Here is a 25,070-nt window from a genome sequence, read left to right as displayed (position 1 = left end):
TTTGGAGTTAGTCTCGGAGAGGAAAATACCACCAAGAGGAGAAGAAAATAAAGAAAGTAAAGGAAGGACAAGGAAAGAAAATGAAGGCAAAAGGAAGCAAGGATCAAGCAAGGAAAGGTTGGATCAGGCATCTTCAGTGGGAATAGTTGCAGGTAACATGTTGCATGTATGATATCCTAGTTGATTTTGAATGCATGACATATGCATGTGTGTACTTTGGTTTCTTTGTTATCGGTGGCATGGATTTTGCCAGGTTTTTTTATAGTGGTTTCTACCTTGTCTTAACATTTTTGGATAGCCATGGTGTGATGGGATTATTTATCGGTTGAGATTTGAATTACTGAAATTTTTTGGATCCAAGTGAGGTGGTCTCAGGAAAATCCCAAGGGCTGGGGGTGGAGATGGTTTCCTCCTAGAAGCACTCAACAGGTAGGTGGAGATAGGAAAAATTCCTCAAGGGATGGTGAAGGAATTCAGAGGCATCTGAGCTCGGTTTGGTTTTTTGATCTTGGAACCAGTTTAGGTGAGATCACAGTATGGTGAGGGTGGAGGTGGTTTAACCTTTGGATTCCCTTATTTATTTATGGATTGGTTTATCCCGTTAGATCCCACATTCATGCTTGGAATATGGCACGAGGGTGATTGGATGAAAGAAAGATTTGGTTCAGCCCAATCTATGGTCGGGTTGTACATGAAAGTCCCTGACTCGGTTGGATTTTTCATATGGTTAATATGAGCTAAGTTCCTCTTCATTTTGATGAGTAAATGTACTTGTTATTATGTGGTTTTAATGGTTGTTCTATCATTTTTATTTATCTAGTTATACGCTAGTTATAAGCATGGTTAAGTGATAGTTCTAAGTATGGATCTTATCACATTTCCATTAATGAATGTATGGTTAATGAATGTATGACCTAATTGGAGTTATGATGGCTATAGTGATAAGGCATTGACCCTTCTTGTTTAACCTCATATATGTTTCAAATCACTATGTTAAGATTTGCATTCATGACTTGTAGGTTGCATGTTTACCATGTGTTTGATGGAATGTCAGTCCCGATTGGGAGGGGTCAGTTCAAGTCTCAGCTCAAGTTTTGGTTTATAAGGTTTGTTTCTATGTCATTTATCATTTCTCGAAGTTTCACTGAGTTGTGGGCAAAGGCCCGAGTCCTGGACCTGAAAAAGTGACTCAGAATTCAAGTTCATTAGCATAGAACTGACTGGAAAAGTCCATAGTCGCATGGAGGAAAGACTATTAGTGCAACCGGAGGGCTACAATCGCTTTCATGCCTTAGAAAGGGAGCGAATGAGGCTCTACGTCAGTGAAAAAGAGAGTTACCTTAGGGATTGGACATCTGAAGGGGTTGGGTTTCTCCTGGAGGTCCTGTAGAACCTGAGGGAAGTTAGTAAGGTCTCAAGTAGTCGACTCCATTTACTTAAGGTAATATAGGAGGTTGAGTCTTATCATAGTGACCCTCAGCTAATGTTTACCCCGGGCAGGCCAGTGAAAGTGGGTAAATGTGGGAGGAGGAGGTTACAAGGTGGTATCAGTGTGGGTTGTGCTCTCTTTGGGTAAAATCTAATGTTGTCATGGTTATGGTTGTCATGCATGGGGTCATGGTACACAGTTGGTCTGGTCATGCATGATGGTATAGTGCTTAGTGTAAGGTCCCACCTTACCAACCATCAATAATATAGAGAAGTAGAGGTTGCATTAATCACTAATACTCTTTTTTTTTGTAATATTAATGACTTAGTTATCATATAATCATGTTCTTTCATCTATTTCAATATAAGAATATCACATAAGAAGTCAGGGATAACTTTCCCTTAAAACCAATTCCAAAACACATTTCTCCTCAAGAATATAGCATGTTCTATTTTCATACTTATACGTGAGTTCTAAGTAAGACTGAAAATAAATTCCATCATAATGCCATGTGTGAGCATTAAGCTTAATCAACCTATTTGACCCCCTAGATTATGCTAAATATGTTCCACTATTGACTCTTGACATCATAGCCACAAATTATCATGCTTCTGTACAAAAATTGCATATAGGTGTATGAGCAAGGTAATTGAGGGAAGAATATGCCTCTCTTCATTAGTAAATCTAATAAATATGATATGTTTATGAAATGTAATCACAAAATATATTGACCCAACAACAATTCCAAATTCATCAATTAAAAATTCCAGTTATTAAGGCAATGCTTCAATCATGAGAATTGTATAATGAATGTTGTAGCAAGAAGAACTACTATTACCAATTCAGAAGCATATTATTCTTGAAAAAGTGCCAAGCAAAACAATGGACCTGCCAAAATTGGGCAGAAATACTTGTTTTCTACAGTCAGTAAAGCATAAGGCTGCACCACTGAATACATGCAATTCTAATGAACTTATTATTCTCATTTGCACAAGTAATTAAATCCTACATAATTTGTCATTGTAAAATTGTTTCCAACAACACCTTTTTTTATGATAGCTTTATATGATAAAAGTAACACTATCTTGCTGATCTATTCACACTTCAACAACTTTACTAAAATTCATTTTCACATTTATACAAAAAACTTGTAGACATAGGAAGCTACATCCATTGCATAATCTATTCATAAATTTATGGTACATAAAATATATAGTCAATGAGACATTTACTCTAAGAATTTATGTGCATAAAAGCTACAACCATTGAGGCCTTTTGACAAACAGTTTGCAAGCATACAATATACAACCATTGAGGCATTTTTTCAAACACTTGGCGACCATCATCTCTTAAGACAATTTGATAACCATTAGCAACATGAATATAAGATTTTTACTCAACCTATTTAACTCATAAAATTCATAAATTAAAACTTCAAATATTGGCATATTAAAATAGAAACTAAATCATCTTAATCCTTCACCTAAAACTCGACAACATGCACACACAATTGGTAGCAGTAATCTTCAAAATTGACCAGATTTATGATTTGGGTTCTGAGAAGTGTTTTTTTTGGAATCAAATGGGGGTTACATGGCATAATGGCACAGATACCCCCTGATGTTGAGAGAAAACGGACCAGAAATTCCCAAAGATTCGATTTCTTAAAACAACAACAAAACAAAATTCTGACTATCTCATTTATCTCTTTTTTCAAACACTTAGTGTGCAAACTTCATCTATAAGTGTAAATGGAGAAAAAAAATTCCAAATTTATGCTAATATGGTATTTTCGTCAACTCATGGCAACCTGCTATGGACAAAAATTCGTTATAAAAAGAACTTAAAATTTTGGTAACACATTCTTGTTTTAACCCCTTTGCATGTACATTCTCAACTACAACTTCCATTCATTATTGGTTAGCTCATAATTAACTTTGTAAGTTTCTCATAAAAATTCACAAGTAGCAATTTCCAATGAATTGAAAATTCTACAACACTTTTAAACTAATAATAAACTAAAATTTCAAGAATGCTTATGAACTTACTTGACAATGTATTTATACAATTCCAAAAAGATGGAATATGCTCTAGCTCTAATGAGAGTATGCTCCAGCTTAAATATCATTACCAACTCATTGTGAACCATCCGGTTTTCCTCCCAACCATATCCAGGAAGAAATTCTCCCCCTGAAACCCTCGAGCTCTATAAGCTCACAAGCAGTACCAAAATATAGTAGTAGAGATATATATAAGGCAAACAAAGGAAGATAAGTTTCACTTCCTCTTAATACCACTCATGGACAGCTCCACCAAATAGAACTACTTAGTAATCTAGTTTAGGAATTTCAGATTAATTTCAACAACATTTGGATACTCTCCAAGACTCTCACTCTCACAATCCTCTTCAAGTCTCTCCAACTCTTGATGTTACAATGCACCTCCCCCTTCAAGTGAGAATACATGAGACACATATATAGGAGTAGCAACAAGTTTTTGTCATAAAGGAGGAGTAATACACATGCCTTGTATTCCATTTAGAGGAGTGTAACTCATGACATTAAGGAGAGGTATGCATGCCTTAGTTAAGGAGAGTGTAACTTATGCATTAAAGAGAGCTTAAGAGGAATAATTTATGACATGTCTTTAATGAGTGTAAGAGGAAAATTCCATTCTTTGATGAGTGCATAAAAGAGAGTGTAATGTATTATTAAAAGAGAGAGATATTTACATAGAGCCATGAGAGTCATCAAGGAGAGGGGAGATGAAGGTGACTTGTAATTCTCGTTTAATAATAATATAATAGTCTCATAAAAGATAATAATAATATTAATAATATTGAGGATTAAGTTGAGATTGAACTATTAGGATAAATTAATGATAAGTTAAGTGATTTTCCTTCAACTATACTTGATTACCCATTAATTGAAGGTGATTTACTATTTTTGGAAATTCATACTTCAGATGCTACACATGACTTTCTATTTTTAGAAAGTCACTCTAGAATTGTCATAAATTGGATTTTATTAAGGAAATTCATCCATGAGTGGCATTTTTCTTCCGAAGAATAGGGATTCCACATCCCTATTGCATACATCTTCGTGCCTTAGTAGATTGAGGACTCCATGCCTTGATCTACTCCAAGGATCAAAGATTCCACACCTTGATCTTTTAAATGTTTAGGACTTCGTGTCTTAATACTTTTATTATAGATCCAAGACTCCATGTCTTTATCTTTCATGGATTTGGGACTCTACACCCTAATCCTTTTATTATAGATCCAAGACTTCGCGTCTTTACCTTTCATGGATTTAGGACTCCACGCTCTAATTTCCATGGCTTCTCATCTACTTTGCTTTGAAACTCCGTGCTTCACCTTAAGATAGTCGTTCTAAGCTCATACCCATCTGGTGGTTCATTGGTAAGGCCTTGTTTAAGCCCTGCACACATCACAATCTCATAGATCAAAGGAATTGATGAGTTTCATAAGTCACTTATTTATATTTTACCAAAGATTGTGCATGAATTCCAAAGTCATTTAGGTTATGGAGAGATGAATTCCATAGCCATTTATAATTTGAACATCCTTGTTTGCAAATAACCACGTCCCCTGCCACATCTTGCTTAATACAAGATTAAGCATATGTAATCATAAATATCATGTATCATGACTTCCACAATCATTTATAATTTGAAACATCCTTGTTTGCAAATAACCATGTCCCTTGCCATATATTGCTCAATACAAGATTAAGCATATATAATCATACAAATCATGTATCATGACTCCCAGAGTCATTTATAATTTGTGCATCCAAGTTTGCATATAACAAGGTCCCCTGCCACATCCTTCTTAATACAAGATAATGCATATATAATCATACAAATCATATATCATCCATAAATAATAATTAACCATATGTTCCACATAACCATGATCATCCATGGATCTATGTGTCTCAATCCTGAATCACCATCCATGTAATACACCTATTTCCAAACTAGGATACCAAAAGAGAAAACATCGATAATATGCTCTTAACCAAAATCAGTTCTTATACACACAACCATAGATATTATCATAAGCACATAGCCACGAACTAAGTCTATAGCATATAAACATGTACATAATGTTGGAAATAATACTGAGAGAGGGGGTGAATCAGTATTTCCAAATCATCAACTTTTTCATTACCATAATCAGATTTATATACACTACTTCAGTGAAGGGAACTCACGTGTGCACGCAACTGTTCTTAAGGAAACCAACATATATCTAGTGAACTTATGATTCAATTAATTCATCATATGTTGATCTTTAATCAGTGCATCAGTACTTTATTAAACATTAAATAGTAACCATGTGCAGTTAATAACAGAATGAACCATCACACATAAGCAACACACATGAACACCAAGATTTAAGGTGGAAACCCAATGTGGGTAAAAACCACCTGCTGTTGTCGTCTCTGTCTTCCTTTAATAATAAGAAAATCTGTTTACAATCTTGTACTGGTGCAGACTCATACCAGTACGCAGACTTCTACCTACAGAAGGTTACAACCTTCTCTCATTCTCCAGCTTCTACTAGAAGAGAGCTACAACCCCCTAGATCTTGTACTAGCCGATATGTTTACTAGTACGTAGGCGCCGACCTACAGAAGGCTACGACCTTCTTTCTTCCTCCAGGGACCGCGTTTCATAAATTTTCAGACTGGATGCTCTTGGTACACAACAATACACATGAAGGCCTCGTTTCCTCCTATTTTCATACTGGACCCATCAACAACATTGAAGCTTAGAATCAATCACCACTACAATACAACCATCAAATACATCTGCATCAACCAATCATTGAAACTCAATCATCACTCTCTAAATCAACCAAACTCAATCAATCACTGACAACCTCTGAACCTCCAACACAACTGAATCAACCATTCATTCATACTTTAATCAACTTCAACCAATCAACTGAAATAGATAGATTACTGTAACCAGTACACATATCTAAACCCAGAACACTGCATCATCATTCAAAACCAACTGTAACTTCAAAAACCATGCATCAGAGTGTATACGCTACTTGGAAGATCCGAACCAGCATGTATATGTAACTTCACCAAAGCGAACCAGCATATAGATCTATAAATACTTACTTATAACTTCGCTGCACTTCCTGACTTCAGACAAACCCAGATCATTACATATAAAGGATAAAACATGTATTAGTAATCAGATCTAGCCCATCCATTATCAGATCACATAATGATAAGTCATTATGATCCTGATCCATCATTAGATCTCATCCATCATCACTGAAGCAAATCATAATCAATCAATCAGAACATTCAGAATACTGTCACCAAAATGCAATCACCAGAACATAAAGCATAACCCAAAATTCTGCATCAGCAACCAGAACCAACTACAACTTCAAACACCATAGTTCATAATTTATACGTTACTTCGATGTGTCGAACCAGCGTGTATAAGCGCTTTTACCAAAGAAAAATGGCATACACATCTGCAAATACTAATTTGAAACTGCATAGACATTCCAGACTTCAGTTACACTCAGATCATAACATTTACAGAATAAAACATGCGTCAGTATTCAGATCTAGACTATCCATGATCAAACGACATAATGATAATTCATTTCAGGCTTTATGATCTCGATCCATTAGCCAACATCAACCACATAGGTGCATCCTTTGATCAGATCAAGTAAAGCATCAGAAGCTCATAACCTGCATATATGATCTAACACTTCATAGGATATTCAATGCTTGCCCACTTGGCCTTATGATCTTCTCTTCCTTATATAGCTTTAGGCCCTTTTTCAATACCTTGGACCAAAAACACTTAGTACCAATACCTTGGATCAAAACCACTTAGGACCAATACCTTGGACCAAAAACTTGATTTTCCATCTCATACGCACTTTTCCTTTTGTGAAAGTGCTTGTGTACGTATACACGCTTTTTTTTTCTGTTAACCCGCATGTATATGCTGCTTGGACAAGGTGAACCAACATATGCTTCTTAAAATATTCTCTTTCTTCAAGCTCTGGAGTCTGATCTGTAATCCTTTACTGTTAACCTGTTGTACTGTGAACTGTCATCTGAGTGAGTTGCCATTGTACATTACTTCTGAACTAATTCCTTTGAACTACCCTGCATTTTGTCACATCTAATATCTCTTCTGTAGATTCATCTAGTTATCATATACAAGTGAGTTGTTCTACTACAAGTGGGTTGCCATCAAGTACAACACATGCATCATAGTTCCAACAATCTCCCCCTTTGGACTTGATGGAAACCATGTTGGTGTTGATTACTGCAAGCTGTAGAAACTGTTAGAGATAACAAGAAACACCAAAATACTCTCCCCCCTTGACATCAAGGGCAAAGGGCGGACCAAGATATTCTCCCACTTTGATATCAAGGGCAAAGGGCTGACCAAGATGAAGATTTTCATATCTGAACAGTTGAATATAAACATTGATCATGCTCCCCCTAGGCGCATGCTGATTTTTTTTATTTTTTTTTAAACTCCCCCTTTGTACATGCTGAGATGCACTATACCATCCATGCTCCCCCTGAGCAGAGTCTGCAAAAATATTTTCCAAAAGAATAACATGAATCTATATCTCAACTATGTGAGTTTGACCTTCCTATCACCAATGACTCATACATACATCAATCTCCCAACCAAGTGGGGATATACCAAATTTGACTCATCCACCCAACCAAGTGGGGATATACCAATTGTTTATACATGACTGACATATAGCAATTATTATATCATCCTTCCCATGCATAGTGGGGGTACAAATTACATCATATGACCAAGAGGGACTCATTAAAGACTATGAAAGACAGAGATATATTATTTCATCGTGGGCCTTTATATGACCTTTTCATTGAGTGATATACATGACATTTATAACAAAGACCAAAGATCTAAACAAGACCATGATAGTCATTAGCAACTATCATACACCATATATGATCTGTACCATAAGCATCTGTCAGCAACATCTAGACCTATAACGTGTATATGTCCATCATCAGTTCCGAAGATATGACAAAGTAAATATCATGAACCTGTGACTAAGTATGCTGCATATAGATATCAACTCATCCTCTTGATCTCATCAAGATCCACATGCTTCGTTTCCTTAGCAGAAAGAGCCTTATCATAACCTTCCATGAATCGACTAAGCATATGTCATATCTCCAAGCAGTAACACCAAAATATTCACATCATATAATATGTATGTGAAAATACCATAGTCATTATCTATGATCATAACATCATCATCGAGAACTGCATGATATTTCCACAAGAACCCTCAATATATCAACCACGTATCATCACTAGGGAACATCCCTCATCTGATAAGCATTAACCATGATAATCAACATATGTGAGTATCAAACCTATCATCATAAAGTAAGAAGCCATCATCATTATGTGAATAAGTAATCCATGTCTCCGAATATCCATGTCTTCAAATGGCTATGCCTGCAATAACACCATTCTCTTGGCCAACCAACAATATTTATCAATATGCAAGTAATGATCCATGTATCCAGCATGTTGTATATCCATCAAAGAGATACCAATATGTATCTATCAAACCATGAGCTCATAGTCATGTGTCAAGATTTCTTGATACCATCAATAGCAACAATCCTCAACCATGTGAGAGCCAAGAACTATAGGAATCCTACATCATAACTGCACCATATGAACTTTGTGCGTCTTTGAAGAAACGAGTGTCTCATCATCAAATAATGAAGTTGTGTACTCAATATTTGTACTTCTCCTTGTCCTTATGAAGATCACCATGTAAGAAACATATATGTACTATATGCATCATCAAAAATTCATCCACAATCATCCATAAAACTATGTAACCTGAAGCAATACAAGTATCATCATCATAGGCAACTTATAACTGCCACATAGTATGATGTATGAAAACACTTTAGCCACATAAGCATCATCATCATTGATAAGAATCATTAGGTGCCAAAGACTTCTAAACATAATGTCAACAATGCATTATTAGAAGCATAGCATATTCTCCCCCTGAACCTGTGCCACCTGTTCACTATCTGATCTGATCATTGCATATATCAGTTAGAAATATCAAGGCATCATCATCAATCAGATATAAATCAAGTTATCAACAACTTATGAGGATTAAGAGAACTTCTAAATAACATCCACATACTGTAATCATCTATCATGAAGACAGAAAAGATAATTGATAATTGTCTGAATCATATCAGATCATTTTTCTGAGTCTGTCCCACTGCTTCTTCATTAAACCAACATATACGCGACTGTGCAGCTTTGAACTCATGTATATACACGAATTGTCTTCATGAAACTTGTGTATGAGATTTAGAACATTGAAGTTTCACAATTTCAGCTCCCCCTAAGTCTGCTATGTCTGTACACTGTGCCATGCCACATTTTTCTGATTGTACTTCCTTCTTCTTCCATATCTTCGAGTGTGATGATGTTTTCTCCTTTTGGTATGGTGCCCAAAATTTTCTCCTGTATTCCTTTGCTATATGTCCAAACTTGTTACATGCATAACATCTTACATGTTTCATATTCCTTCTATAACAATCAATGGCTTTGTGACCAAACATATTGCAAGAAAAACAATATCCCTTGAAGTACCTAGAAGCTGATGATTTTTTTGTATGACGTTTATTAGCTTGAGCCATTCTACTTTTGCATCTTGTTGCAACATGTCCATGGTTATGACATATAAAACATTGAACATTATTCATCGAAGGAAATAACCAACTATCACTTCCTGTTAAAATTGGCAACTAGGGAAAAAATTCATGTGGGTCATCTTATTCATGGCTGATAATATTTTTATTAGATTCCTCTCATCGAGAGGTGTAGGATTGATATAAATATCATCCGATTCTGATAAGTATTTATGGAGATATGAATTTGTTTTGATTATGAAATTATTATCAAGCCGACCTACAACTCATGTAGGCTCAAAAGCCCAACAGTTGCATCTATTCAAACATCATCAGTTGTGTATAAATACAAGAGGAATTTTCCTCATTTGCACTCACTCAAATCATCACATCTCTCTCTCTCTCTACTGTGCAAAAAAGAGTCTCTTCTCTACTGCACAGAAAAGGGTCTCTCCCTCACACATGTGAAGCCAAAAGCTGCTAAAACTGAAGTTGAAACTGCAGAAGTGAAGTTTGACCTGCGTGGACTAGAATATCTCATTTGAACTGCGTTGTAGGTTCATCTGAACCTCCTCTGGAAGCCACAACTTTTGGTGGTGGAATCAAGCCGATCTGATGGTTGGTTTGTGAGATATCGTCTGCCCTAGTTTGATGATGAAGCCCCTAATGCTAATGCTGCTGATCTAGGGTTTGCTACTGCTAATATAAATCAGATTTATTGTACTATTTCTCTCTGCTGAATTATTGAAGGTAAAAGAAGATTTGATCAAAGGGTTTCCCCACACATTGTGGGGTTTGTCCCTGCCTAGCCGCCACATCTTGTGTCTCTTGTCTTGGCTTGTTTTCTTTCGATTGTTTAATGTTCTATTTGCACTTTACTTTATGTACATGTGATTGCTAATTTGTGGAATATAATAAGAAAAATAAGAAAACTGTTATAAGCATAGAACATACCATATCTTAACATGGTATCAGAGCTGAGGTGAAGACAAAGCCCGAGCAAGAGCAAGAGAAATCATTGAAGAGAAGATAGGCAAGGCTATCCTAAAAGAAACATGGGGTCCTCAACACTCTTTCGTGCCGAAGACAAGCTCCGTGAGAAAACTGACTATCATGGATGGAAGATATCTATCAATCTAACCCTATAAGATCAAGGAGTGTTGGACCATGTAAGAGGCAATATTGTTGAGCCTCCATCAAATGCATCCACTGTTTCCTAGAACAAATGGAAAAATGGAGAAGTCAAAACAAATAGGATCATTCGGGACTCTATCGACAAGCACTTGGTGGCCTACATCTCTGACCTGAACATCTCCAAGGAAATCTACGATAGATTGGTGAGTTTATTTAAAGTTAATGATGCAAATCAAGTTTTGTTTCTTAGAAATAAGCTGAGGGAAATCAAGAAGGGTAAAGATGAGAGTATGCAAGCATACTTCTTAAGAATCACCTAGATCAAGAACGATCTCCTATCTATTGGGGAGACTATTACTGATAGGGAAATGGCACTCACGACTCTTGGAGGATTACCATCCGAATGGTACGTGTTTAGGTTTACTCTTTTGAACAATCATGTAATTCCTGGTTTCAAGGAATTAATGGCTAGATGCATTCTAGAAGAAACAAGAGTAGAAGAGCAAGAAATTACCTTGCCTAAAGGTCCTCCTACTGCCTTTTCTTCTCATGCTAAGAAAAGAAATAATTTCGGGACTAAATCAAAAAGAAAGGCTAGACCTAAGGGTGGAAGGAAAGGATGATGTTACATTTGCAATAAAGCAGGTCACTATGCAAGGGAGTGCCATGATAGAAAGGACTCACACTGGGACAATGATCAAAATCCCTCAGATGGCAATCAAAGGAATGAAAAATTCAATAGCAAAGGTAAGAGGAGAGCTGGGAATCAAGGAAGAGGACAAGCATTCAAGAAGGCTAGAAATTCCAGGATGTATTAAATGCACCTGACCTTCGAAAGAACCTGGTGTCCATCTTAGCAATGGAAGACAAAGGCTATAAGGTAACCTTCAGCAATGGCAAGGTACTTGTATCGAAAAATAATGTTAAAGATGCCTTTACTCTTGGGTTTCATGTTATCAGGTCGATGAAAGTCAGGTAGGTTTCATGTCTTATGACACATCTCTTCAGTCCGAACTTTGGCATTGGAGGTTTGCCTACCTTCATTACACATATCTACTCGATGTAAGACATATGGTAACAAGGATGCTCGAATTCTGAGTAGAAAAAGAAGGTGTATGTTCGGGATGTGCCGAAGGAAAGCTCAAAAGGGGACCATTCCCCTCAAGCCTAAGCAAGACCTCCGATATATTACAATTGGTTCACTAAGGCATACCTGAGGTTGGCATTAAGAGGGAGACTACTACACCACATGTTCCAGAGCAGAATGGTGTGGCATGGTACGATTGTGGAAGCTATCTCTATGATGATGTAACAATGCCTGATGTGGAAGAACCGATGGATCCTATTTATCCACCTGAGCCTTCCTCTTCCAGGAAGAGGCCTTCATGGCTTAGGGGGATACTTGATGATGCTGAAAGACATGCTGCACCCCGAGGAACCTTCCGTGAAAGTAAGAAACCCAACAGGTATCAGGGATACCTGACCAATATGAGCACAGTCATGCAAAATGAGCCTTCATCATTCTTAGATGTCGTCAAGCATCAAGTATGGAAGGATGATATGACCATTATGGAGAATGATGTCTGGGAAGTAGTTCCCAGACCCCAGGACAAGACAATTGTTACTTCAAAATGGCTTTACAAGATAAAGCTACAACAGATGGAAGTATGGAATAGTATAAGGCTCATTTTGTTGCTCGTGGTTTCTCCTAGAAGGAAGGTATAGACTATGATGTGATATTTGCACCTGTTGCCAAATATACGACCATTCACTTGATCATAGCCCTTGTGGCTTCACAAGGATGGAACCTACATCAGATGGATGTCAAGACCGTGTTCTTGCATGGTTCAATCAAAGAAGAGGTCTATGTGGAGCAACCCAAAGGATTTGAGATTTAGGATTGAAAATCTCATGTATGTAGGTTGAAGAAGGCTCTCTATGGGCTAAAGCAAGCACCCTGAGCATGGTATGAGAGGATCAATAGCTACTTGATGAAGCTGGGATTCACTAGGAGTGAAGTCAATCCTAACCTTTACCTTAAGGTTGAAGATGACAAGCCTCTCATACTGGTGTTGTATGTGGATGACCTCTTTCTAACAGGTGCATACCCTCTCATTCACAAATGTAAGAGGGAGTTAGCTTCTGAATTTGAAATGAAGAACCAAGGACTTGAAGTATGGCAGAAGCCAAGGGAAATTTTCCTATCTCAAGGAAAATATGTGGTGAAGATTCTGAAAATATTTGGTATGGTGGACTACAAGCCTGTGACTACCTCGAAGATCTTAACTTTCAAAAGTTATATGGTAGTGATGTCAGACTAGATTTGGGAAATGCCTCTGAGTTTCAAAAAAATCATTCACGTTGATGTTCTTGGTGAACCTCCATCTGAACATATGTTTTGCAGTTAGCATTGTGAGCTCATATTTGGTTGAGCCTCACTAGATTGGTGCCAAGAATCTTCTGAGATGTCTTCATGACACAATCTCTCATGGATTGAGATACACTGCTGGAAATATGAAATTGCATGATTATTCGAATGCTGATTAGGCAGGGAATGTGGAGGATCACTGGAGCACTTTTTAGTGTTGCTTCTCTTTGGATTCTACTTCGATATAATGGATGATCAGGAAGCAGAAGTCGGTTGCCATAAGTGCCGCCGAGACCGGATACATATCTACAAGTATGATCTCGTATGAAGCTGCCTAGTTGGGGAAGCTCTTCAATGAGCTATTTGAACACATACCACTGTGATTCTCTGTAACAACCAGAGGTGGGATTTGATTATTGAGGAATCTCGTATTCATCGATTTCTCCAGTAGATAGACATCATCTGGGATATGGTAAGTCGATGAGAAAGGAGGCTCCATCACATTAAGATGATGTACAGGTCGATACACCTTGTTAGAGCCCCGAGGAAAGATCTAATCTGTGATTTTCCCAAACGACTTGGAGTCGTCAAAAAACCCTTGTACAAGGGTCCTGCATGTTGCATACACTGAGCTCTGGGAGCTCTGAGGGCTTGTGGTTCTTACTGAGCAACATACGACCATAGGGTGACTCACCCTCCCCTGTTGGTGTGCACTAGAACAGGATGATTCGCTCTCTTGTGGGACAAGATGATTCGCTCTCTTATGGAACAGGCTGATTTGCTCTCTTGTGGGACAAGATGATTCGCTCTCTTATGGAACAGGCTGATTTGCTCTCCTGTGTAGTAGGATGATTAGTTCTCCTGTGAGGCCTAGATTGATGTTTTCTCCATGGCGATTGTAGTAGGATTGATGTGTTCTCCTGTGAGGCTTAGATTGATGTGTTCTCTATGGCGATTGTAGCAGGATTGATGTGTTCTCCTGTGAGGCCTAGATTGATGTGTTCTCCATGGCGATTGTAGCAGGATTGATGTGTTCTCCTATGAGGACAGGATTGATTAAGTTCTCCTATCGAGGCATCCTACCCATGCAGTCTGGGACTCATGGGAAGTACCTCTCATCTGATCAATGAGCAGGGAAATGAAGTTAGGGATCATAGTAGTACCAATGGATGCATCCTGAATCTACCATATTCCCTATGCTAGGATGACCTCCATTGATCTAGGATCAATGATACTAGTCTGGGACTAGTGGTAGGAGTTGTACCATACTATGACATTGACTTCGGGTCAGTTGAGACTGGTCTGTGATCAGTGGTACATACTCTGAGACTGACTTTGTGTCATTGCAGTACTGGTCTGGGACCAGTGAGAGTGGTACATACTATGACGCTGACTTCGGGTCGGTTGAGACTGGTCTGGGACTAGTGGTACACTCTCTGAGACTGCGATACTAGTCTAGGATTGGTGGTAGGAGTGGTACCTACTATGAAGCTAACTTCAGGTCAGTTGAGACTGATCTGGGACTAGTGGTACGCACTCTGAGACTGAATTTGAGTCAATGGAGGATGATACTGGTCTGGGACCAGTGGAGCTATACTCACTATGACGCTGACTTCGGGTCGGTTGAGACTGGTCTGGGACCAGTGGTACATACTCTGAGACTGACTTTGAGTCAGTATGATACATCCTCGATCATTTCTTCTTCTTCATAATTCGAACAAAAGCAGAGCAGAGCAGAACAATGCAAGAGCAGAGCAGAACAGAGCAAAGCAACACAGATCAATACAGGGCAGATCAAGACAAAGTACAACAGGTAGAATAGACCAGAGCAAGACAAGGGTCAGGCTGTACAGGGCAGTGCATTTGATGGATGAATAGTAACGACCGATAGACAGATTGCAGATGAAGTTCTCCCTAGTTGAGAGGGAGTGTTAAAATTGGCAAATAGGGAAAAAATTCATGTGGGTCATCCTATTCATGGCCGATAATATTTTTATTAGATTCCTCTCGTCGAGAGGTGTAGGATTGATATAAATATCATCCGATTCCAATAAATATTTATGGAGATATAAATTTATTTTGATTATGGAATTATTATCAAGCCAACCTACAACTCATGTAGGCTCAGAAGCCCAATAGTTGCATCTATTCAAACATCATCAATTGTGTATAAATACAAGAGGAATTTTCCTCATTTGCACTCACTCAAATCATCACATATCTCTCTCTCTCTACTGCGCAGAAAAGAGTCTCTTTTCTACTGCGCAGAAAAGGGTCTCTCCCTCACACATGTGAAGCTGGAAGCTGCTGAAATTGAAGCTTCAACTGCAGAAGTGAAGTTTGACTTACGTGGACTAGAATATCTCCTCATCTGAACTACACTGTAGGTTCATCTGAACCTCCTCTAGAAGCCGCAACTTTTGGTGGTGGAATCAAGCCGATCTGATGGACGGTTTGTGAGATATCGTCTACCCTAGTTTGATGATGAAGTCGCTAATGTTGATGTTGTTGATCTAGGGTTTTCTACTGCTGATATAAATCAGATTTATTGTACTATTTCTCTCTACTGAATTATTGAAGATAAAAGAAGATTTTATCAGAGGGTTTCCCCACACATTGTGGGTTTTATCCCTGTCTAGCCACCACATCTTGTGTCTCTTGTCTTGGCTTGTTTTCTGTCGATCGTTTAATGTTCTATCTGCACTTTACTTTATGTACATGTGATTGCTAATCTGTGGAATATAATAAGAAAAATAAGTAAACTGTTATAAGCATAGAACATACCATATCTTAACACTTCCATAGTTAGTAGAAAAATGTTTTCTTTGAAGACTTTCTTTCCTTGGTTTTTGATGGGGTTGACCTCTTATCTCCTTATTGAGCATTTCAAAATTTTCATTAGAGTTCCTTTCTTCACTTTGTGAGCTAGATTCACCTTCAACAAATTCATGAAAACCAAGACCAGTTTTGATGGTAGGAGACCTTTGACTACTAAGAATATTATCCAAAATTATAGTACTTTCTTGAAATCATAACAGTTTATCCTTTTCTTCTAATTTACCTTTTAGGATATTTACCTCAACCTGATATTGCTCTTCCTTCTCAAGATACTGCTTCTTCATGATTTCTTCAGCTTTTCTTCCTTCTTCCACTTGTTGCCTTAATTCAAGAACTTCGTTTTATTGTTCTTCAAATACTTGGAGTAGTTCTTCATTCTGCTTATGTGATTTTTCAAGATCTTCTTTTAGAGAGAGGATCTTAGCTTCAAGACTTTCATAGTAACTGGATCTATCTTTAAGTTTCTTAATTGTTGTACTCTTTTTACTAACTTCATTTCTTAATGATGTCACTTCTTCCTGCAGATTTTGACATTGATCGTCCTTTTCCTTGTACTGCTTCCTTACCTTGTTTCCTTCCTCCAACTGAGCTTTTAATCTGGTAAATTCTTCTCTGAAGGAACACTCCATTTTGTTCAATAGATCTTGTTGATCTCTAATTTTGTCTGTGGGATTTTTAAATTCTGCCTCTATTTGATATCTTTCTCTTTCACCCATAAGAGTAAATTCAGTTGTTTTGCTATCACTTTCATCATCTTCAAATGAACAGAGAAATGGATCACCAGAGGACAACAAATTCGTACCTGATAGTTCTTTTTCTTGTTCATCTTCATTTTGAGGTGATTCTGAATCTAAAGAGTTGGTTCCACATAATCCCCAATCATCTCTCCCACTATCATAGTTCCTTTGAGATGCCTTTTTATTTTGAGGTGCTTTCTTCTTTAGCTTCTTTCCCATTGTTTCTACGGATCTCCTTCAAGCGATCAAGCTTCTACCAAAGGACCTTCTCTGATACCAATTGTTGGAAATAATACTGGGGGGGGGTGAATCAATATTTGCAAATCAATAACTTTTTAAGGCAACTAGCGTATATCTAGTGAACTTATGATTCAATTAATTCATCATATGTTGATCTTTAATGAGTGCATCAGTACTTTATTAAACAGTAACCATGTGTAGTTAATAATAGAATGAACCATCACATACAAGCAACACACATGAACACCAAGATTTAAGGTGGAAACCCGATGTGGGTAAAAACAATCTGTTGTTGTCGTCTTTGTCTTCTTTTAATAATAAGAAAATATGTTTACAATCTTGTACTGGTGTAGACTCATACCAATACGTAGGCTTCTACCTGCAAAAGGTTACAACCTTCTCTCATTCTCCAGCTTCTACTAGAAGGGAGCTACAACCCCCTAGCTCTTGTACTAGCCGATATGTTTACTAGTACGTAGGCACTGAACTACAGAAGGCTACGACCTTCTTTCTTCCTCCAGGGACCATGTTTCATTAATTTTCAGACTAGATGCTCCTGGTACACAACAATACACATGAAGGCCTCATTTCATCCTATTTTCGTACTGGACCCATCAACAATATTGAAGCTTAGAATCAATCACCATTGTAGTACAACCATCAAATACATCTGCATCAACCAATCACTGAAACTCAATCATCACTTTCTGAATCAACCAAACTTAATCAATCACTGACAACCTCTGAATCTCTGACACAATTGAATCAACCATTCATTCATACTTTAATCAACTTCAACCAATCAACTGAAACAGATAGATTACTGTAACCAGTACAAAGATCTGAACCCAGAACACTACATCATCATTCAAAACCAGTTGTAACTTCAAAAACCATGCATCGGAGTGTATACGCTACTTGAAAGAGCCGAACCAGCATGTATATGTGACTTCAACAAAGCGAACCAGCGTATAGATTTGTAAATACTTACTTATAACTTCGCTGCACTTCCTGACTTCAGACAAACCCAGATAATTACATATAAAGGATAAAACATGTATTGGTAATCAGATCTAGCCCATCCATTATCAAATCACATAATGATAAGTCATTATGATCCTGATCCATCATTACATCTCATCCATCATCATTGAAGAAAATCATAATCAATCAATCACAACATTCAGAATACTGTCACCAGAATGCAATCACCAAAACATAAAGCATAACCCAAAATTCTAGATCAGCAACTAGAACCAACTATAACTTCAAACATCATAGTTCATAATGTATATGCTACTTCAATGTGTCAAACCAGTGTGTATATGCACTTTTACCAAAGCGAAACAGCGTACACATCTGCAAATACTAACTTGAAACTTCACAGACATTCCAGACTTCAGTTACACTCAGATCATAACATTTACAGAATAAAACATGCATTAGTATCCAGATCTATATTGTCCATGATCAAACCACATAATGATAATTCATTTCAGGCTTTATGATCCTGATCCATCAACCAACATCAACCACATAGGTGCATCCTTTGATCAAATCAAGCAAAGCATCAGAAGCTCATAACCTGCATATATGATCTAACACTTCATAGGATATTTAATGCTTGCCCACTTGGCCTTACGATCTTCTCTTCCTTATATAGCTTTAGGCCCTTTTTCAATACCTTGGACCAAAAACACTTAGTACCAATACCTTGGATCAAAACCACTTAGGACCAATACCTTGGACCAAATAGCTAGGGTCAATACCACAGACCAAATACCTTGGACCAAAAACTTGATTTTCCATCTCATACACGCTTTTCCTTCTGTGAAAGTGCATGTGTATGTATACACACTTTTTGTTCTGTTAACCCGCGTGTATATGCTGCTTGGACAAGGTGAACCAGCGTATGTTTCTTAAACTATTCTCTTTATTCAATCTCTGGAGTCTGATCTATAATCCTTTGCTGTTAACCTGCTGTACTATGAACTGTCATCTGAGTGAGTTGCCATTGTACATTACTTCTAAATTGATTCCTTTGAACTGCCCTGCATTTTTTCACATCTGATATCTCTTCTATAGATTCATCTAGTTATCATATACGAGTGAGTTGCTCTGCTACAAGTGGGTTGCCATCAAGTACAACACATGCATCATAATGCCAACACATAAGTCTGTCGTGCATAATATTATATCATTACATCAAAATCATCCTCTCTAAGTGTCACAAAAATAACCTTGCAAAGGTAGGACACTACATACTCCCCCTTTTGGATTAAACTTGGACCAAAGTTTTATTATAGTCATTGGACACACACACACACACACACACACACACACACACACACACACACACACACACATATATATATATATATATATATATATATATATATATATATAATCCAATCAAGTTGTCCATGAAGACCAAAAATACCTTTATTAATCAAGTACCATGTATAGTTATGCCATACTAACCATCAATAATATAGAGAAGTAGAGGTCGCATTAATCACTAATACTCAAATTTTTTTTTTGGGTAACATTAATGAATTAGTTATCATATAATCATGTTCTTTCATCTATTGCAATATACGAATATCACATAAGAAGTCAGGGATAACTTTCCCTTAAAACCAATTCCAAAACAAATTTTCTCCTCAAGTTTAAAAGAAGATAGAATGTGCTCTTTTCATACTTATACGTGAGTTGTAAGTAAGATTGAAAATAAATTCCATCATAATGCCATGTGTGAGCATTAAGCTTAATCAACCTATTTGACCCCATAGATTATGCTAAATAGGTTCCACTTATTGACTCTTGACATCATAACCACAAAGTAACATGATTTTATTACAAAAATCACATATAGGTGTATGATCAAGGTAACTGAAGGAAGAATATGCCTCTCTTCATCAGTAAATCTAATAAATATGATATGTTTATGAAATGTAATCACAAAATATATTGACCCAACAACATTTCCAAATTCATCAATTAAAAATTCCCTATCCCAGTTATTAAGGCAATGCTTCAATCATGAAAATTGTATAATGAATGTTGTAACAAGAACAACTATTTTTTTTTCTCGGTAAAGACTAAATCTATTAAGAAAAATATAGTACAAACAGGAAAAGCAAGAGACCAGCAGACCGGAAATGATGGATTCATCAACCTCGGTCCCGGAGGAAAGATACATACTCAGCGCTACATCAAAAAAATTTGAGAGCAAAGACTGACTAACAAGCTTTTACCCCAGAGGGTCAGTGACTACAACACAATGTTTTTTCCCTTTCTTTTTGTTGACTTTTGTCCAGCCATCTTGAGGAGAATGGGCTAGAACAACTTGAAGACTGGAATTTTCTATCATCGGGAACTCCTTCTCTGATTCAGAGGATGAAGTCTCATGGGCTCGTTTCTGGGAGCTTGCTGCGACATGGGTGAGCCCCATAGTGTCCGTGGGCGGAACCATCGGCTGAGGCGTCTGTTCTGGTTCTGAATCGCTTTCCTCATTCTCCATACTTGGGGAGCTAGAGCTCCCAGCTGGCGGCGGTGGACAGGGAGCCCAACGCTTGGGCTTGGATTTTGCAAAGATGCCTTTTTTCGTTCTTGCTGTCAGCGAAGGGCAGGAGTTATGCAGGTGCCCTGTTTGGTGACAATGGCGGCATCGGAAGGCAGTGTTTTCGTACTCTAAAAACTGGGTCCAGACAAAGTCATTGATCTTGAGATTGATGTACTCTGGCAATCCCTTGCTTAAGTCAAGCTCCACACATACTCTAGCATATGTGTAGAGACCTTGCCTTTCCCTCTTGTAATCTCCCATTAAAAAGCAACCCAAGGTATTGCCTATTTGCCTGTATACTTCTGTGCGCCACAGGTGTATTGGGAGATTTGGAAGTCTGATCCATACAGGAGCTTTAGTGATGGCTGCTGAAGCTGGGTCAAAGTCTGGAAACCATGGAGTTAAGAAGAGGCCTGCTGAACCCATGAACCAAGGGCCTTCTTCTAATGCATTTTCGTAGTGCTCGAGGTTATCGAACAGCACTATAAAATATCCCTTTGCACAGAAATAGACCTTGCAACGGTCGGTCCAGTTGTCCTTGATCCAGTCATAAAGATCCTTTGAGCATGGCCAGAGCCCATTGAATCTGCAGATGATGGCCCTTTCAGCAAATTTTTGGGTTTCGTCTGCTAGCTCAGGGTAGGAGATCTCAACCGAGGGAACTTCCTCCAATTTATCAACCAAAAAAGGTTTTGGTTTGGGAAGTTCCGGGGTTGTGGGAATCTCAAAGCGGACTGCATCTTTGTAGGAGTTTGGAGGAGCAGTAGAGGATTTCCCTACAGCTCCACCTCTCAAGCGAAAGGAAAACACTAAAGAACTGTTGCTTTTTATTCTGTAAAAAGAGAGAGGAAGAGGATCTTCGAGCTGTTTACCTTGGAAAATAAGTCTCTGAAGGGCTGAGGGGATCCCCAGTCTGAGCTCCAGATTTGCTTTGAGGTTCTGCACCAGATCTGTAGGGTTTACCCATTGCAGAATGGTTTTGCCAGATATCTGTGTTATTTGAATCTGAAAGGGGGCAGAGGAATTTTCAAAAGATTTCTGGAGCAGCACGGGGCCAGAGTCTTTTGCCTCTTCCCGCTCTTGACGCAAAGGAGGCCGCAGGTGAGAAGAAGTCTTCTGCCTGAGGTATTTTTTGCTCCAACGCGGATCTGCTGCAAAGGGATCTGTGATTCCTCTGTTAAAACGCTGCGTCAGGGTGAAAAAGGCCCAGATCTGCGCAGCCGAGGGCAGAGAAATCTCTAAACATCGAGGATCCAGGTCCATATTCCGCCCCCAAACTTGATCTTCGACCCTGTCATTTGAAATCGACCCTAGCTCGTCCGATCGGAACCTTGTCTTACCGAAATGGGGCATGGAAACTATGCGCCTCTGTATTCCATAGACGCAAATGGATCTGCCATGCCTGAGCAATGCGATCACGGAGGGGAACGCATCAAGACACGGCTGGGTGTAACAAGAACAACTATTATTACCAATCCAAAAGCATATTATTCTTCAAAAAGTGCCAAGTAAAACAATGGACCTGCCAAAATCAGGCAGAAATAGTTGTTTGCTACAACCACTAAAGCATAAGGATGCACCCCTGAATACATGCACATCTGATGAACCTATTATTCTCATTTGCACAAGTAATTAAATCCTACATAATTTGTCATTATAAAATTGTTTCCAACAACATCCTTTTTTTTATGATACCTTTATATGATAAAAGTAGCACTATCCGACCGATTTATTCACACTTCAACAACTTTACTACAATTCATTTTCACATTTATACAAAAAACTTGTAGACATGGGAAGTTACATCCATTGCATAATCTATTCATAAATTTCTGGAAAATAACAGCTATAGTCAATGACACATTTACTCTAAGAATTTATGTGCATAAAAGCTATAGCCATTGAGGCCTTTTGACAAATAGTTTGCAAGCATACAATATACAACCATTGAGGCATTTTTTCAAACACTTGGTGACCATCATCTCTTAAGACAATTTGACAACCATTACCAACATGAATATAAGATTTTTACTCAACCTATTTAAGTCATAAAATTCATAAATTAAAACTTCAAATATTGGCATATTAAAACAGAAAGTAAATCATCTTAATCCTTTACCTAAAACTCGACAACATACACACACAATTAGCAGTAGTAATCTTCAAAATCGACCAGATTTACAATCTTAGTTCTGAGAAGTGTTTTTTTAGAATCAAATGGGGGGTTACATGGAAAAATGGCACGAATAACCCCTGATGTTGAGCGGAAACGCAACAAATGTTCCCAGTGATGCGATTTCTTAAAAGACAACAAAAAAAAAATTCTACTATCTCATTTATCACTTTTCTCAAACACTTGGCGTGCAAACTTCATCTACAACTGTACATGGAAAAAAATTCAAAATTTATGCTAATATTGTATTTTCATCAACTCATGGCAACCTGCTATGGAAAAAAAATCATTATAAAAAGAACTTAAGACTTTGGTAACACATTCTTGTTTTAACTGCTCTGCATGTACATTCTCAACTACAACTGCCATATATTACTGGTTAGCTCATAATTAACTCTGTAAATATCTCATTAAAATTCACGAGTATAAATTTCCAATGAATTGAAAGTTCTACAACACTTTTAAACTAATAATAAACTAAAATTTCAAGAATGCTTATGAACATACCTAGTAGTGTATTTATACAATTCCAAAAAGATGGATTATGCTCCAGCTCCAATATCCTTGTCAACGCATTGTTAAACATCCAATTTTCCTCCCAACCATATCCAGGAAGAACTTCTCCCCCTGGAACCCCCAAGTTGTATAAGCTCACAAGCAGTACCAAAATATATTAGTTGAGAGATATCTAAGGCAAACCGAGGAAGATAAGTTTCACTTCCTCTTAATACCACTCATGGACAACTCCACCAAGTAGAACTGCTTATTAATCTAGTTTAGGAATGCCAGATTCATTTCAACAACATTTGGCTACTCTCCAAGACTCTCCCTTTCACAATCCTCTTCAAGTCTCTCTAACTCTTGGTATTACAATGCACCTCCCCCTTCAAGTGAGAATACATGAGACACATATATAGGAGTAGCAACAAACTCTTTTCATAAAGGAGGAGTAATACGCATGCCTTGTATTCCATTTAGAGGAGTGTAACTCATGACATTAAGGAGAGGTATGCATGCCTTAGTTAAGGAGAGTGTAACTTATGCATTAAAGAGAGCATAAGAGGAATATTTTATGACATGTCTTTAATGAGTGTAAGAGGAAAATGTCATTATTTTATGAGTGCATAAAAGAGAGTGTAATGTATTATTAAAAGAGAGAGATATTTACATAGAGCCATGAGAGTCATCAAGTAGAGATGAGATGAAGGTGACTTGTAATTCCATTTTAATAATAATATAATAGTCTCATAAAAGATAATAATAATATTAATAATATTGAGGATTAAGTCGAGATTGAACAATTGGGATTGATTAATTATAAGTTAAGTGATTTTCCTTCAATTATACTTGATTACCCATTGATTGAAGGTAATTTACTATTTTTGGAAAGTCATACTTGAGATGCTATACATGACTTTCTATTTTTAGAACATCACTCTAGAATTGTCAGAAATTGGATTTTATTAAGGAAATTCACCCTTGAGCTGCCCATGAGCGGTATTTCTCTTCCGTAGAATAGGGATTCTGCATCCCTATTTCATACATATCCATCCCTTAGGATATTGAGGACTCCACGTCCTGATCTACTCCAAGGAACCAAGATTCCACACCTTGATCTTAATTGACATATCTAAATATGGCCCTTATCACATTTCCATTAGTGAATGTATGACCTAATTGGTTCTATGACAACTATAGTGAGAAGGCATTGGTCCTTCTTGTTTAACCTTAGATAAGTTTTAAATCCCTATGTTCATATTTGCATTCATGACCTGTAGGTTACATGTTTACCACGTGTTTGATGGAATATCAGTCCGAGTTGGGAGGAGTCAGGTCAAGCCC

This window comes from Pinus tabuliformis, chromosome 7, assembly GCF_031772625.1.
Source record: "Pinus tabuliformis cultivar Carrire ecotype Pingquan chromosome 7, CPIR1, whole genome shotgun sequence".
NCBI classification, from domain to species: Eukaryota; Viridiplantae; Streptophyta; class Pinopsida; order Pinales; family Pinaceae; genus Pinus; species Pinus tabuliformis.
This window is presented reverse-complemented; position numbering follows the sequence as displayed.